Source organism: Gorilla gorilla, chromosome X, assembly GCF_029281585.2.
Source record: "Gorilla gorilla gorilla isolate KB3781 chromosome X, NHGRI_mGorGor1-v2.1_pri, whole genome shotgun sequence".
In the NCBI taxonomy this organism is placed as follows: domain Eukaryota; kingdom Metazoa; phylum Chordata; class Mammalia; order Primates; family Hominidae; genus Gorilla; species Gorilla gorilla.
This window is the reverse complement of record NC_073247.2, coordinates 93,751,816-93,770,162: the sequence shown is the minus strand read 5'-3', so window position 1 is coordinate 93,770,162 and position 18,347 is coordinate 93,751,816. Positions and strand designations below refer to the sequence as shown.

General features: G+C 35.1%; 1 non-coding gene across 1 annotated transcript; it reads left to right on the top strand.

The window, feature by feature from the left end:
* The first annotated feature begins 8,897 nt into the window (after positions 1-8,897).
* LOC115932482 (U6 spliceosomal RNA) lies at positions 8,898-9,005 on the top strand. The gene has a single exon (XR_004068760.1). It is a non-coding gene; the product is annotated as a U6 spliceosomal RNA (small nuclear RNA).
* The last annotated feature ends 9,342 nt before the right edge of the window (positions 9,006-18,347 follow it).

Sequence of the window (18,347 nt, the reverse complement as noted above, 5' to 3'; positions counted from 1 at the left end):
CTCAGACAAGCCACACCTGCCAAAGATTCCAACCCTGTGGTCCAGCTTCTGCCTGAACTCTGCAGGCAGGTGCAATCTAGTGTTTCCCCAGGAAGAACATGGACAGTAGATTAGGTCTGAGCTGGCAAGGATACAGCTTGTCTGCCAAATGCGGCCCCTGCCTGAAGGAGCCCTGTGGACCAGAACACCCAACAAAAGAAACATAGGCATGGATAAGTTTCAGAAGGGGCTCTTCCAAGACACAGGAGCAGACTAGAAATCAAAGCCAGTCAACTGAACTCACCTTACACCATAATCAAACCCCCTTCAAAGCAGAAAAAAAAATCAATTTGAAAAACAACTACTTCAAAGATTGAAGGAACACTAGGCCACACAAATGAGAGAAAAACAGTATAAGAATTCTGGCAACTCAAAAAGCCAGAGTGCCTCATTGCATCCGAAGAACTCCACTAGTTCCCTAGTGAGGTTTATTAACTGGGCTAAAATTGCTGAAATAACTGAAATAGAATTCACAATATAGATAGAAATAAAGATCATTGAGATTCAGCAGACTATTGAAACCCAATCCAAGGAAGCTAAGAATCATAATAAAATGATACAGGAGCTGATACGATGAAACAGCCATTATAAAAAAGGACCAAACTGATCTGAAAGAGCTGAAAAACACTACATGAATTCCAAAATACACTTGCAAATATTAAGAGCAGATAAGACCAAGGTGAGAACAAAATCTCAGAGCTCAAAGATTGGCTTTCTGAAATATCTATCTCAGTCAGACAAAAATAAATCAAAACTTTAAAAGATTAAAAAAATTGGAGAAATTTAGGATTATGTAAAGAGACCAAACCTATAACTCATTGGCATCCCTGAAAGAGATGGAAAAACGCAAGCAACATGGAAAACATCTTTTAGCATATCATCCATGGAAACATTTCCAACTTTGCTACCGAGGCCAACACTCAAATCCAGGCAATGCAGAGAACCCATGTGAAATATTACACAAGAAGACCTCCCCAAGAAGCATAATTATCAGATTCTCCAAGGTCAAAATGAAAGAAAAAAATATTAAAGGCAGCTAAAGACATGAACCCAGTAACTTACAAAGGGAACCACATCAGGCCAACAGTTGGCATTTCAGTAGAAACTCTAAAAGCCAGAAGACATTGGAGGGCTATATTCAATGTGAAAGAAAATAAATTCCAAGGAAGAATTTCATATCCAACCAAACTAAGCTTCATAACTGAAGGAGAAATAAGTGTCCACTCAGAAAACAAATGCTGAGAAAATGTATTACCACCAGACCTACCTTACCAGAGGTCCCGAAAGCAGCAGTAAATATGGAAAGAAAGGATACTGTCAGCCACTACAAAAACACACACTTAAGTACACAGACCAGTAACAATATAAAGGAACACACAAACAAGTCTGTATAATAACCAGTCAAGAACATCATGACAGGAACAAATTCGCAGATATCAATACTAACCTTGAATGTAAAGAGGTTAAATACCCCAATTAAAAGGGACAGAGTAATAATCTTGGTAAAGAAACAAGATCGAATGGTATGTTGTCTTAAAGAGACCCATCTCACATGCAGTAATATTCATACACTCGAAATAAAGAGATGGGGAAAAATCAACCAAGCAAATGGAAAACAGAAAGAAAAGCAGGGATTGCAATCCTAATTGCAAACAAAATGGACCTTAAACCAACAAAGATCAGAAAAAGGCAAAGAAAGGCATTATATAATGGTAAAAGCTTCAGTTCAACAAGAAGACCTAACTATTCCAAATATATATGCACCCAACACAGGAGCACCTATTTTAATAAAGCAAGTTCTTAGAGACATGCAAGGAGACTGAGATTTCCACACAATAATAGCGAGAAACTTTAGCTCCCCACCAACAGTATTACACAGATCATTGAGGCAGAAAATTAACAAAGATAATAAAAACCTGGACTCAACACTTGACCAAATGGACCTAATAGACAAAACTCTCCACTCAAAAGCAACAGAATATACATTCTTTTTATCATTACATGGCACATACTCCAAAATCAACCAAATATTCAGACATAAAGCAATACTCAGCAAATTCAAAAGGACCAAAATCATACCAACCACCTTCTCAGGCCACAACACAATAAAAACTGAAATCAATTCTAAGAAAATTACTCAAAACTATACAATTATATGGAAATTAAACTCCTCCTGAATGACTTTTGGTAAACAATAAAATTAAGGCAGAAATAAAGAAGAAGTTCTTTGAAATTAATAAGAGCAAGGATACAACATATCAGAATCTTTGGGACACAGCTAAGGCAACGTTAAGAGGAAAATTTATAGCACTAAACATCCACATCATAAAGTTAGAAAGATCTTCAATTAAAAATCTAACATCAGCACTATAACTAGAGAAGCAAGAGCAAATCAACCCCAAAGCTAGCAGAATACAATAAATAACTAAAATCAGATACAAACTGAAATAAGTTGAGACATGGAAAACAGTTTGAAAGGTCAACAAATTCAGAAGATGGTTCTTTGAAAAAATTCGTAAGATAGATACAGCACTAGCTAGACTTATAAAGAAAAAAAGAGAAGCTCCAAGTAAGCAGAATTAGAAATAACAAAGGGGTTGTTATCAGTGACCACACAGAAATAAAAAGCAAACCATAAGAGACTACTATAAACACCTCTATGCATACAAACTAAAAAATCCTGAAGAAAGAGATGAATTCCTGGAAACGTACACCATCCCAAGACTGAAACAAAAAGAAATTGAAACTCTGAACAGACCAATACCAAGTTCTGAAATTTAATCAGTAGTAATTAACCTAGTAACCAAAAAAAGTCCAGGACCAGATAGATTCATAGCTGAATTATACCAGATGTACAAAGAAGAGCTGTTACTATCCCTACTGAAGCTATTCCAAAATAATGAAGAGTAGGAGCCACTTCCCAACTCATTCTGTGAGTCTAGGATCATCCTGATACCAAAACCAGACAGAGAAACACCAAAAACAGCAACAAAAGCAAAACACACACACAAAAACCACTTCAGGCCAATGTCTTTGATGAACATAGATGCAAAAATTCTGAACAAAATAATAGCCAACCAAATCAAGCAGCACGTCAAAAGGCTAATACACCATGGAATACTATGCAGCCATTGAAAAGAACAAGATAATGTCCTTGCAGCAACTTGGATAGAGATGGAGGCCATTATCAAAAGCAAATTGACACAAGATCAGAAAACCAGATATTGCATATTCTCAGTTATAAGTGAAAAATAAACAATGAGAAGATTTGAATACTAGGAGGGGAACAACAAACACTGGGGTATACTTGAGGATGAAGGGTGAAAGGAAGGACAGGATCAGAAATAACACCTATTGGGTACTATACTTATTACATGGGTGACAAAATTGTATGTATTCCAAACCCCTGTGATACACAGTTTACCTATATAATAAACCTGCACATGTACCCCTGAACCTAAAAGTTAAAAACATAATAATTAAGAAACAAGAAGATATATGTATGTCATTTCAGCATACATTTAAGGCAACATTTCAAACTAGTAAGAAAAATAAAAGACTTTATTAATAATTTGGGGAAATCAATCACCCAAAATTTAAAAAAAAAAGCATGAACTCATTTCAAGTGGCTATTATTATTTGAATTAAATAAAATTTTAAAACAGATTTTGATCTATAAAATCCACAGACACAAAAATATTATAAAGGCTGAGCTAAGCAACTTATAAAATCCAGAGATCATGAAACAATTGACAGATTTAAATTATAAGATAGAATCTTTTTGTCACGAAACACAGTACAATATAAGTAATTTTAATATAAAATATTAATTAGAATTAATTATAATGGCAGGAGAGTAAGTAAAATAAGAGAGAAGATCCCAATAAGCTTAATAAAAAATGAAACTGGAGATGTTGCAACTGATACCACATAAATACAAAAGATCACCCAAGGCTAATATGGACACCTTCACATACACAGACTAGAAAATCTAGAGGATGGGGACAAATTCTTGAAAATATACAACTTCTAGATGAAATAAGAATTAGAAACCCTGAACAGACCAACAACAAACAGCAAGATTGAATCAGTAATAAAAATAAATTGCCACCATGAAAAAGTCCAGTATGAGATGGATTCACAGCTGAATTATATTAGACATTAAAAAAAAGATTAAAAAAAAAACCTTACAAAATACTACTGAAAGAAATCATAGATGACACAAACAAATGAAAACACATCCCATGCTCACGGATGGGTGGAATCACTGTTGTGAAATTGACCATACTGCTTAAAACAATCTACAGATTCAATGCAATTCCTATCAAAATATCATCATCGTTATTCATGGAATTAGGAAAAAATTATAAAATTCATATGCAACAAAAAAGAGCCCACAGAGCAAAAGCAATCCTAAACAAAAAGAACAAATCTGGATACATCATATTACCAAACTTCAAGGTATACTACAAGGCTATAATTACCAAAACGGCATGGTACTGGTACAAATAGAGTCATGTAGACCAATGGAACAGAATACAGAACCCAGAAATAAAGCCAAATACTTACAGCCAACTGTTATTTGACAAAGTATACAAAAACATGAAGTGGGGAAAGGACACCCTATCCAACAAATGGTTCTGGGAAAACTGGTAAGCTACATGTAGAAAAAGGAAATTGGATTCTCATCTCTCACCTTATACAAAAATCAACTTAAGATAAATTAAAGTATTAAATCTCAGACCTAAAACCATATAAATTCTAGAAGATAACATAAGGAAAACTTTTCTAGACACTGGTTTAGGCAGAGAATTTATGACTAAGAACTCAAAAGCCAATTCAACAAAAACAAAAATAAATAAATTGGACCTAAATAAACTAAAAAACTTCTGCACAGCAAAAGAAATAATCAGTAAACAGACAACCTACAGAGTGAGAGAAAATATTTGCAAACTATGCATCTAAAGAATAACTAATATCAAGAATATACAAGGAGCTCAAACAAATAATCAAGAAAAAAGCAAATCCCATCAAAACCCATCAAAAATTGGGCAAATAACATGAATAGACAATTCTCAGAAGACCATATACAAACAACCAACAAACATAAAAATTGCTCACTGATTCCACAGAAATACAAACTACCATCAGAGAATACTATAAACTCCTCTATGCAAAGAAACTAGAAAATCTAGAAGAAATGGATAAATTCCTGGATACATACACCCTCCCAAGACTAAACCAGGAGGAAGTCTAATGTCTGAACATACCAATAACAAGTTCAGAAATTGAGGCAGCAATTAATAGTATACTAACCAAAAAAAGCCCAGGACCAGACGGATTCACAACTGAATTCTACCAGAGGTACAAAGAGGAGCTGGTACCATTCCTTCTGAAACTATGCCAAACAGTAGAAAAAGAGGGACTCTTCCCTAACTCGTTTTATGAAGTTAGCATCATCCTGATACCAAAATTTGGCAGAGACACAACAAAAACAAAATTTCAGGCCAATATCCTGATGAACATCGATGCGAAAATCCTCAATAAAATTTTAGCAAACCAAATCCAGCAACACATAAAAAAAGTTATCCACCACGATGAAGTCTGCTTCATCCCTGAGATGCAAGGCTTCTTCAGCATACACAAATCAATAAACGTAATCCATCACATAAACAGAACCAATGACAAAAACCACTTGATTATCTCAACAGATGCAGAAAAGGCCTTTGATAAAATTCAACACCTCTTCAGGCTAAAAACTCCCAATAAACTAAGTGTTGATGGAATGTATCTCACAATAATAAGAGCTATTTATGACAGACCCACAGCCAATAACATACTGAATGGGCAAAAGCTGGAAGCATTCCCTTTGAAAACCGGCACAAGACAAGGATGCCCTCTCTCACCACTTCTATTCAACATAGAATTGGAAGTTCTGGCCAGGGCAATCAGGCAAGAGAAAAAAATAAAGGGTATTCGAATAGGAAAAGAGGAAGTCAAATTGTCTCTGTTTGTAGACTACATGACTGAATATTTAGAAAACCCCATTGTCTCAGCCCAAAATGTCCTTAAGCTGATAAGCAACTTCAGCAACATCTCAGGAAACAAAATGAATGTGCAAAAATCACAAGCATTCCTTTACACCAACAATAGACCAGCAGAGAGCCAAATCATGAGTGAATTGCCATTCACAATTTCTACTAAGAGAATAAAATACCTAGGAATACAACTTACAAGGGATGTGAAGGACCTCTTCAAGGAAAACTACAAACCACTGTTCAAGTGAATAAGAGAGGACACAAACAAATGGTAAAATATTCCATGCTCGTGGATAGAAAGAATCAATATCATGAAAATGGCCATACTGCCCAAAGTAATGTATAGATTCAATGCTATCTCCATCAAGCTATCATTCACACTCTTCACAGAATTAGAAAAAAATACTTCAAATTTGATATGCAATCAAAAAAGAGCCCATATAGCCAAGACAAGCCTAAGCAAAAAGAACAAAGCTGGAGGCATCACGCTACCTGACTTCAAATTATACAAGGCTACAGTAACCAAAACAGCATGGGACTGGTACCAAAACTGATATATAGACCAATGGAACAGAACAGAGTCCTCAGAAATAACGCCACACATCTACAACCATCTGATCTTTGACAGACCTGACAAAAACAAACAATGGGATAGGGATTCCCTATTTAATAAATGGTGTTAGGAAAACTGGCTAGCCACATGCAGAAAACTGAAACTGGACACCTTCCTTACAGCTAATACAAAAATTAACTCAAGATGGATTAAAGACTTAAACGTAACATGTAAAACTCTAAAAACCCTAGAAGAAAACCTAAGCAATATCATTCAGGACATAGGCATGGGCAAAAACTTCAGGCTGAAAACACCAAAAGACATGGCAACAAAAACAAAATTGACAAATGTAATCTAATTAAACCAAAGAGCTTCTACACATCAAAAGAAACTACCATCAGAGTGAACAGACAACCTACCGAATGGGAGAAAATTTTTGCAATCTATCCATCTGACAAAGGGCTAATATCCAGAATCAACACATCTCATTTTTCTATGTTATTCTACACTAATCTACCGTCATTGTTGTATATTCTTCTATGTTTTTTATGTAACTCCATGGCTGAGAAAGTTTATTACATTTATGGAGAGTTGAGAAGAAGAAAAAATAAGAAGTAGTAGTAGGAGAAAGATGGAAAGAAGGAGGATAAGCAGGAAGAAGAAGAGCAGGAGGAGGAAGGAGAGGAAGAAAAAGAAAGGGAGCAAGAGGATGTGGAGAAGGAGGAGAAAGTAAATATGAGAATAGCATTGTAAAAATTAACCAATGTTAATTTTTTTCATTTTGACAAATGTACTATTGTTATGTAAGATATTAATATTCGGCCAATTTGGGTGTCTTTAGATGTGAGTCACTGTGAAAAAAGCAGCATCGCATTAGTGGTATATCTGCCAAAATTTCATATCCTGAGCCTGGTCATGAAAAACCCCAAACAATATGAGCCTTCTTTCCCACAGAATAAAAGGCTATTATTCCTTAAAATTGGCACAGTCATGAAAGAGAGGGTAAGACAGAAAAACAGTTCCAAATTAAAGGGCAGTAAAGAGATGTGATAATTGAGTGCAACATTTAATCCTGGATTAGATCCTGGACCAAAAATATAAACCACAAATTATTGAGACCATTAGCAAAATTTGAATGCAATCTGTAAAATGAATGGCAGTGTTTACTAATTTGGAGGTTGTAATGGTGGTATGGTGAAAAAAGTCCTTACTTTGGCAAATGTATACTGTAATGTTATAAATTTGTAGCATCAGACTTACGCCATATTCTTAACTTATTCAGAAAAAGAATAATGCAATATTTCTATCTAACCATATAGTTATTTATTGAGAGGGAGAGAGAGAGAGAGAGAGCACATATCATAAATCATTGACAATTGGGGAGTCTGAGTAAAGAAGATACATACTTTTTGTACTGTTCATACAGCTTTTTTAAAGTTTGAAATTATTTCAAAAATTGATGTCTCAGGTGGTTCTAGTAGATGATTAAAACAAATACATAGTTTGATGAAGAGGGGCTGCTGCCCAGTGATGAATAAATGATACTAATTAAAAGAGGTGGAAAATATGTGAAGGCATTAATTAATCTAGACTACTTCTTGTTGTTTGAACAGAAGTCTTCTTTATGCAATGAAATTATTGATAATTGTCTAATTCATATGCCTTTCCTAATTTTCCAATCAAGTGTGTATTGAAAAAAGACATATTTTACTCTGAATATTTTTTTAAATATTAATCTTACAAATATTTTATTCATAATTAATTATGCTGTCAAGATTAAATGAGTGAGTTTAAGAAAATGCTATTTCAAATTTCAGTTCCAGTACTTGTTTTTGACTCATAAATAATCAGTTTTTTCTAGAAATTAATTTCACACACCAACCTGTTTATGATATTGATATCAAGTTAATTTTAGGATCTGGAATTTTCTATCTTAAAATAACCAGAATCTCATTACAAAATTTATTCCTGAAGCCTTAAAATATGAATTTCATTGATAATGAACTTCTATATTTTCCCAACTAGTATTAATACTGTGTAACATTACTTTTTATTTCAAATAATTTTCATTGCCTAAGATGAATCATGTCACCATTACATTCCACAATATTAAAGGCACTTTTGATTAAATAGAAATTCATGATCAAAGATTAGACACTCACACAGAAGTACTCAAAATGTGAAAATACATTTGCAGACTTGGATGGTTATATCTAGGGACAGAACAAAGTTTCCTATAGAATATTTAATTCTAAATTTAAAATTCTGTGCCCACTTTGGCAGCATATATACAAAAAATTAAAACAACACAAAGAAGATTAGCATGGCCTCTGTGCATGGATGACATGCAAATTTGTGAAGCATTTCATATTTTTCCAGGAAAGAAAGGAAGAGACAAACAGCCTAAAAAGTAATCAGTCAGAGCTTCTGTAATTAAAAAACTAATTTAAAAAATTAAAAAGTTCAGTTGAAATCTTTATCAATAGACTACACAAACCAGAAGAAAAAAATCTGAGTTTTAACACTGGTCTTTTGAGCTAACCCATTCTACAAAAAATAAATAGGAAACATATTTTTATAAATAAGCAAAGTCTTTGAGAACTATGGGATTATGTAAATGACCACATCCACAGAAAAAGAGGAAGAGAAAGTAAAGAAACTGGAAAACATACTTGCAGGAGTACTTCAAGAAAATCTCCTTAATTTTACTGCAGAGATTTACAGCAAGATGCAACAAATCTAGAGAACACCTGTTAGATATTATACAAAAAAAACAGCAAGGCATACAGCAAATGGATTGACCAAGATCAAGGCTGAATAAAAAATGGAAAGGTAACTAGATAAAAAAGTCAGATTACATCCAAACACCATCAGGCTAACAGCAGATCATACAGAAGAAACCTTACAAGCCAGGATGAATTGGTGGCCTATTTGGAGCATCCTTTTTTTTTTTTTTTTTTTTTTTGAGACAGAGTCTCACTCTGTCACCCAGGCTGGAGTGCAGTAGCGTAATCTCAGCTCACTGCAAGCTCTGCCTCCCAGGTTCATGCCATTCTCCTGCCTCAGCCTCCCGTGTAGCTGGGACTACAGGTGCCTGCCACCATGCCCAGCTAATTTTCTGTATTTTTAGAAGAGACAGGGTTTCACCATGTTAGCCAGGATGGTCTCGATCTCTTGACTGTGTGATCTGCCTGCCTTGGCCTCCCAAGAGCACTCTTAAAGGAAAGAAACTCCAACCAAAAATTTTATTTCCCACTAAACTAAGTTTCCTAAGGAAAAGAGACACATTCTCCAGGCAAGCAAGCACTAAGAGAATTTGTTACCACTAGGCCAGCCTTCCAACAGATCCTTAAGGGATTTCTAAAAATTGAAATAAAAGAACAAGACCTGCTATCAGAAAAACACACTTAAGTACATAACCCACTGACCATATAAATCAACCACACAATAGAAACTACAAAGCAACCAAATAACAGCTTAATAATAAGATCAAGACCTGTCATGTCAATACTAACCTTGAATTTAAATGGCCTAAACACCGCACTTAAAGGGCACAGAGTGGCAAGTTGGAATTTAAAAAAAAAAAAAACAAAAAAACCTCTCTGCTATCTCCTAAAGACCTGTCTCACATGGTCTCATGGAAAGACACAAATGGGCTCAAAGTAAAGGGTTGGAGAAAGATTTATTATGCAAACAAAAAATAAAAAAGAGCCAGGGTCGCTATTCTTATAACAAACAAAACAGACTTTAAACCAACCACAGTAAAAACAGACAAAAGTGGGTGTTACATGCTGAAAAAGGATTCAATTCATCAAGAATACTTACCTATGCTAAATATATACACATCCATCACTGGAGCACCTATTTTATAACTTCTAGACCTATAAAAAGACTTCGAAGGAAACACAGTAATAGTGGGGGACTTCAACACCACACTTCCAGTGTTATACATAACATCAAGCAAGAAAATTAACAAAACAATTATGGAATTAAATTTTACATATGACCAATTAGACCAAATAAAAATCTACAGAATACTCCACCCATCAATCAACCACAGAATATGCAATCATCTCGTCTGCAAACAGTACCTGCACCAAGACTGACCACATGTTCAGCAAAAAAAGCACATTTCTATAAATTCAACAAAATCTAAATTACACCAACCATATTATGAGACTATAATGAAATAAACATAGAAATCAATACCAAGAAGATTTCTCAAAATTACACAAATTAATGGAAATTAAACAACTTGTTCCCGAATAACTCCAAGGTGACCATTTAAACAAAGGCAAACATTAAAAAATTTTAATTAATGAAAATAGGGAGAGAACTTATAAAAAACCTTTCAGATGCAGTTGAGGTAGTGTTAAGAGAAAAGTTTATGGTGTTAAATGTCTACCTCAAAGAGTTAGAAAGATCTCAAATTAATGATATAACATGTCGAGAGGAACCAAAAAGTCAAAAACAAACACCAAAGCTAGCCAAAGAAATAAAATAATTAACATCAGAGCAGAACTAAATAAAATTGAGACCTCCCTCAAATTAATACAAAGTATCAAAAAAAATTGGTTTTTTTAAACAATAAAATATATTGATAGAAAACTAGCTACATTAACAAAGACAAAAAAGAGAAGATCCAAATAAGAACAATCAGAAATTACAAAAGTGACCTTACAATGGATACCAAAGAAATAAAAAAGATTCTCAGAGAGTATTACGAACACCTCCAGATAAATAAACTAGAAAATCTAGAGGATATTGATATATTCATGGAAAGACACAACTTCTGAAGACTGAATCAGTAAGAAATTGAAACCCAGAACAGACCAATATTGAGTTCTAAAATTTAATCAGTACTACCAAAAAGCAAAACAAAACAAAACATAGACACAAAAATCCTTAACAAAATAATAGCAAACCAAATTCAGCAGCACATCAAAAAGGTAATTCAGTATGATCAAGTCAGCTTCATTCCTGGGATGCAGGTTGGTTCAACATATGCAAATCAATAAATGTAATTCACCACATAAAAAATTAAAAACAAAATCCATATAATCATCCCAATAGATGTGGAAAAAGCTTTTGAGAAAATTCAACATCCGTTTATGATGATAAAAGCCCTCAACCAAGCATTGGAAGAACATAACTCAAAATAATAAGAGCCATCTATGACAAACCCACAGCACCATACTGAATGGGCAAAAACTGCAAGCATTCCTGTAGTAGGCCATCCTTGCATTACTATAAAGAAATATCTGAGACTGGGTAATGTATAAGGAAAAGATGTTTAATTGGCTTACAATTCTGTGGGCTTTACAGAAAACATGGTGCTGGCATCTGCTCAGCTTCTGGGGAGGCCTCCTGAAGCTGAAAATCTTATAGAAGGTGAAGAGGGAGCAGTCATATAACATGACCAAAATAGGAAGAAAGGAGTGTGTCAGGGGGATGGTGACACATATTTAAGAAAAAAAAATTATTTAATTTTTTTAAATTTTCAACTTTTATTTTAAGTTCAGGGGCACACGTGCAGGATGTGCAGGTTTGTCACATAGGTAAACATGTGCCATTGTGACTTGCTGCACAGATTATCAATTGTTCAAGTATTAAGCCCAGCATCCACTAGCTATTCTTCCTGATCTGCTCCCTCCTCCAACCCCCACCCTCCAACAGGCACCAATGTGTGCTGTTCCCTCCTATGTGTCCATTCATTCTTACCATTTAGCTCCCATTTTTAAGTGAGAACACTGAATATTTGTTTTTCTGTTCTTGAATAAGTTTGCTAAGAATAATGGCCCCCAGCTCCATCCATGTCCCTGAAAAGGACATGATCTCATTCTTTTTTATGTCTGCATAGTATTCCATGGTGTATATATACCACATTTTTCCTTATCCATTCTATCACTGATGGGCATTTAGGTTAATTGCATGTCTTTGCTCTGGTGAATAGTGCTGCAATGAACATGTTCATGTGTCTCTATAATGAAACAATTTATATTCTTTTGGTATACACTCAGTAATGGGATTGCTGGATCAAATTGTGTTGCTGTCTTTAGGTCTTTGAGGAATCATCACATGATCTTCCACAATTGTTGAACTAATTTACATTCTCACAAACAGTGTATAAGTGTTCCTTTTTCTCCACAACTTCACCAGCAATTTTTTTCTATCTTTTTACTTTTAATAATACCCATTCTGAGGGGTTGATCTTCTAATGGTGTATCTTCCTGCAGTTCTCTGGATTTGCTGAATTTGAATGTTGGCATGTCTTGCTATTTTGGGGAAGTTCTGGATGATATTGTGAAGTATGTTTTCCAATTGATTCTGTTCTCCCCGTCTCTTTCAGGTACCCCAATCAGTCATAGGTGTAATCTTTTTACATAATCACATAGTTCTCAGAAGTTTTGTTCATTGCTTCTTATTCTTTTTTTCTCTAATCTTGTCTGCCTGTTTTATTTCAGCAAGATAGTCTTCAAGCTCTGAGATTCTTTTCTCCTCTTGGTCTATTCGGCTGGCTATTGATACTTGTGGTTGCATTCTTAAGTTCTCATGTTGTGTTTTTCAGCTCCATCAGGTGATTTATGTTCCTCTATAATTTGGTTATTCTGGTTAACAGCTCCTGTAATGTTTTATCATGGTTTTTAGCTTCTTTGCATTGGGTTACAACATACTCCTTTAGCTCAGTGAAAGAGTATTTGAGCTTATATACCTTTGATCTTTGAGGCTGCTGACCTTTCGGTGGGGTTTTGTGGGGTCTTTTGTTTGTTGTTGTTGTTGTTGCTTTCTGCTTGTTTGTTTTTCTTTTATCAGTCAGGCCGCTCTTCAGTAGGGCTTCTGTAGTTTTCTGGGGTTCCTTTCAAAACATTATTTGCCTGGGTCCCTCCCACACATGGAGGTGTTACCAGTGGAGGCTGCAGAACAGAAAATATGGCTGCCTGTTCCTTCCTCTGGGAGCTCCATCCCAGAGGGGCACAGACCTGATGCCGGTGGGAACGCTCCTGTATAAGATGTCTGCTGGCCACTGTTGGGCGGGGATCTCACCAAGTCAGGAGGCACGGGATCGGGGATCCATTTAATGAACCACCCTAGCCCCATGGAAGAACAAGTGTGCTGAGGTGGGAGGAATGCCCCTCCTCTGAGTATTCTTCAGAGCCAGCAGCCAGGAAGGACCAAGTTGGCGGGACCCCAGAGACCATGGCTGCCCCGCCCTCTGGTGGCTCTGTCCCAGGGATTTCAGAGTTCCGTCGGTAAACTCCTTGCTGCAGATGCTGAAATTCCTGCAGGGAGGCCCCGCCTGGTGAGGAGGAATGGATCCAGCTTCCACCTAAAAAAGCAATCTGGCCACGATTTGCCACAGCCACTGTGCTGTGCTGTGGGGAATTCCTCCCAGTCCAAACCACCAAGTCTCCTGCCTCAGCAGGGGAAAAGGGCAAAGGAACTGACATGATGTCAGCTGCCACTTCCACCGGGTACTCAGTCGTCTTGGGCAGTCTTCATCCTGCCGATGCTGGCTGCAACCCGAGCAGCCACTGAGCATCTGCACAGCTCCATTCTTGGGAAAAAATCCACAATCTACAAGGAACCTAAATTTACAAAAAAACAAAAAACAAAAAAAAACTCATTTTAAAGTGAGCAAAGGACATGAACAGACACTTCTCAAAATAAGACATGTATGCAGTGAAGAAACATATGAAAAAAGCTCAACATCTCTGATCATTAGACAAGTATAAATCAAAACCACAGTGAGATACCATTTCATGCCAGTCAGAATGGCAATTATTAAAAAGTCAAGAAACAAGAGATACTGATGAGGCTATGGAGAAATAGGAATGCATTTATACTGTTGAGGGAAGGTAAATTAGTTCACCCATTGTGGAAGACAGTGTGGCAATTTCTCAGAAACCTAGAACCAGAAATGTCATTTGACCTAGCAATGTTATTACTGAGTATACACATATGAATATAAATTATTCTATTATAAAGATACATGCACACATATGTTCATTGCAGCACTATTAACTATAGCAAAGACATGGAATCAACACAAACACTTGTCTTATTTCATCAATGATACAGTGAGTAAAGAAAATGCAGTGCGTGTACACCACAGAATACTATACAGCCATAAAAAAGGAACAAGATCATCTCCTTCGCAGGGACATGTATGGAGCTGGAAGCCATTATTCTCAGCAAACTATACAGTAACAGAAAACTAAATACTGAGTGTTCTCACTTATAAGTGGGAGCTGAACAATGTGCACACATAGACACATGGAGTGGAAAAACAACCCAACACACACTGGTGCCTGTATTGGGGGCAGAAGGAGGGAGAGCATCAGGAAAAATAGCTAATGCATGCTGGGCTTAATATCTAGGTGATGTTTTGATCTGTGCTGCAAATCTCCATGGCACAAATTTTCCTACGCAACAAATTTGCACATCCTGTACATGTACCCCAGAACTTAAAATAAAGTAAAATATGAAAGGGGAATATTCATACACTGTCATTTGGAATTTAAATTAGTTCAGCCACTGTGAAAAACCAGTTTGGAAATTTTTCAAATAAATTAAAACAGAACTACCATTTGACTCAGCAATCACATTACTGAGTATATATCCAAAGGAAAAATTTTCCCACCAAAAAGACATAATGCACTTGCATGTTAATCCCAGCACTACTTACAATAACTAAGCCATGAAATCAACACAGGTGCCCATTAATGGTGGATTGTATAAAGAAACTGTGGCACATATACATCATCATGGAATACTACACAGCCATAAAAAATGAAGTCATGTTTTTGCAGCAACATGAATGAAGATGGGGACCATTATCCTAAGTGAATTAATGTAGGAATAGTAAACCAAGTATTTCATTTTCTCATGTATAAGTGGGAGCTAAATATTTGGTACTCAGGAACATAAAGATGGCCACAGTGGAAACTGGGGACTACCATAGGAAGAAGGGAGGGACGGCAGCAAATGTTGACAAACTAACTGTTGGGTATTTTGTTCAGTACCTGTGTGATGGGATCATATGTACCCCAAACCTCAGCATGACACAATATACCTGGGTACAAACCTGTACACGTACCCCCTTAATCTAAAATAAAAGTTAAAAATTAGAAAAATAAAACTAATTTTAAAACTAAAATGACTAAAATGGCAAATATTATAATATGTATTTCACCAAAATATAAAATCTTGTTTAAAAATTTAAATTTCTTCACCCAGCTTTCTTCTGGCATTAAGGCATAGTGATTTCTCTTGCTATTCATGAAGAAATATTTTACTTATATGTGCTACCAAACCCTTACAGTCTACTGAGGGCTCAGACATGTAAACAACTTACCATAGGACCCTCAGCCTCACCCCTATATTCTCTTTGCTTGTGTAATATTTTTCTTCCCCAGGATCATGGAAGTTCAATACTTTTAGAGATCAGGAGAGAGCTAGTCTTTGGTGTCTACTCGGTATGTATTTAATTTAATTCTCACCACAACTCAATGATACAGAAATTGTTGTAATTACAATTATGCAGTTAAGAAAACTGAGTCAAATTATGGATTGTTGTGAGTTCAAAACCAAAACATGGTAGAAACTTTAAGACTCCAGAGTTCACAATGTTAAGCATTCTATCTCATTGTTTTCTGCATGCTGCATCCAAAGGATTTTAATCAAGTCTTGGGAATGTGAGTGAGTAATTTAAATTTTCTTGTTCCACTTATTTGATTTATAATTTGAGAGAGTTAAACTACATTATACAAGATTCCTGCCTAATTATGCTATACCATACCAAGAGTTGTACCAATATGTCCAGAGTAGTCTTTTCTTACACCTTACATCCTGTGACCCATGCCCCGGCAATAATGAACTATGAGAAGTCAGACATGTGGGCAGCAATTATCTAAAAAAGTCTCAGCATCGCTGATCATTAGAGAAATGCAAGTCAAAACCACAATGGGATATCATCTCACACCAGTCAGAATGGCTATTGCTAAAAAGTCAAAAAATAACAGTTGCTGGCAAGATTGCAAAAAAAAGAAAGGGAATCCTTATACACTGTTGATGGGAGTGTAAATTAGTTCAATCATGTGAAAGACAAATGTGGTGGTTATCAAAGACCTAAAAACAGAAATACAATTTGATCTAGCAATGCCATTACTGGGTATAGATCCAAAGAAATATAAATTGTTCTACCATAAAGATACATGCACGTGAATGTTCATTTCAGCACTTTTCACAATGGCAAAGACATGGAATCAACACAAATGCCCATCAATAATAAACTAGATAAAGAAAATGTGGTACATATACACCATGGAATGCTATGCAGCCATAAAAACAAAAGAGATCACGTCCTTTGTGGAAACATGGATCAAGCCGAAGGCCATTATTCTTCTCAAACCAGTGCATGAGCAGAAAACTAAATACTGCATGCTCTCACTTATAAGTGAGAGCTAAATGATGAGAACGCATGGACACACAAAGGGGAACAACTCACACTGGGGTCTATTGGAAGGTAGAGGGTGGGAGGAGGGAGAGGATCAGGAAAAATAAACAATGGGTACTAGTGTTAATACCTTAAGGACGAAATAATCTATATAGCAAACGCCATGACACGTTAACCTATATAACAAATCTGTACATGCATCCCCGTACTTAAAAGTTAAATAAAAAAATCTTATACACCCATAACTTTTATACATACAAATAAGTTACACATTGCTTAATAACATGGATGCATTTTAATAAATGCATCATTAGGTGATTTCATCATTGTGCAAACATCAGAGTGTTTTTACACAAACCTAGATGATATAGCCCACTATAAAAATGGCCTATATGGTATAGCCTATTGCTCTTGAGCTACAAATCTCTATAACATGTTACTGTACTGAATACTGTAGGCAACTGTAACACAGGGTAAGTATTGGTGTATCTAAACATATCTAAACATAGAAAAGTACAGTAAAAAATATGACATTATAATCATATTGCACCATGGCTTTATATGCAGTTTATCATTGATGAAATTCCATTATATGGCTCATGACTGAATAGAAAAATAGCCAGCTACTATTTATTGAACATTTAATAATGTAGGCACTGGGTGTCTAATTCATATTCATATTTATGGCATAGTTTCTTCATCTGCAAAACTAGGGTAATGATTTCATATATATATGAAATTATATATATGTTATATATAATACATATGATATATAATTTCATGTACTTGACATACCATAAATGAAATATATATAAATAAATTATATGTAAACAAAAAATATATTTATATTTTATAAATTATATATCATAGAATTTTATATATGATATAACATATATGCAATTTAATATATATGATATATATTACATATGTAAAATCATATATATGAAATTATGTGTATTTGTGAATATACATAAAATCATATTTGTAATATATATTTCTTAAGATTCAGGTAAACAGGAAAAAAGTATATGTGATGATATATATGTAAGGTGATGAATTTAACTAGACTGATTTAATATTCCACATTATAAATGCATAATATCATGACATTGCACCCCATAAACCTAGAAAATTATGCCAATTAAAAATATAATTATATTTTTAAATAAACAATTATAAATTTAAATGGTATTTAATTTAAAAAGGAAAGACCTTGGAACAACTGCTGGCTTATGGTAAAGTTATCCATAAATGTTGACTG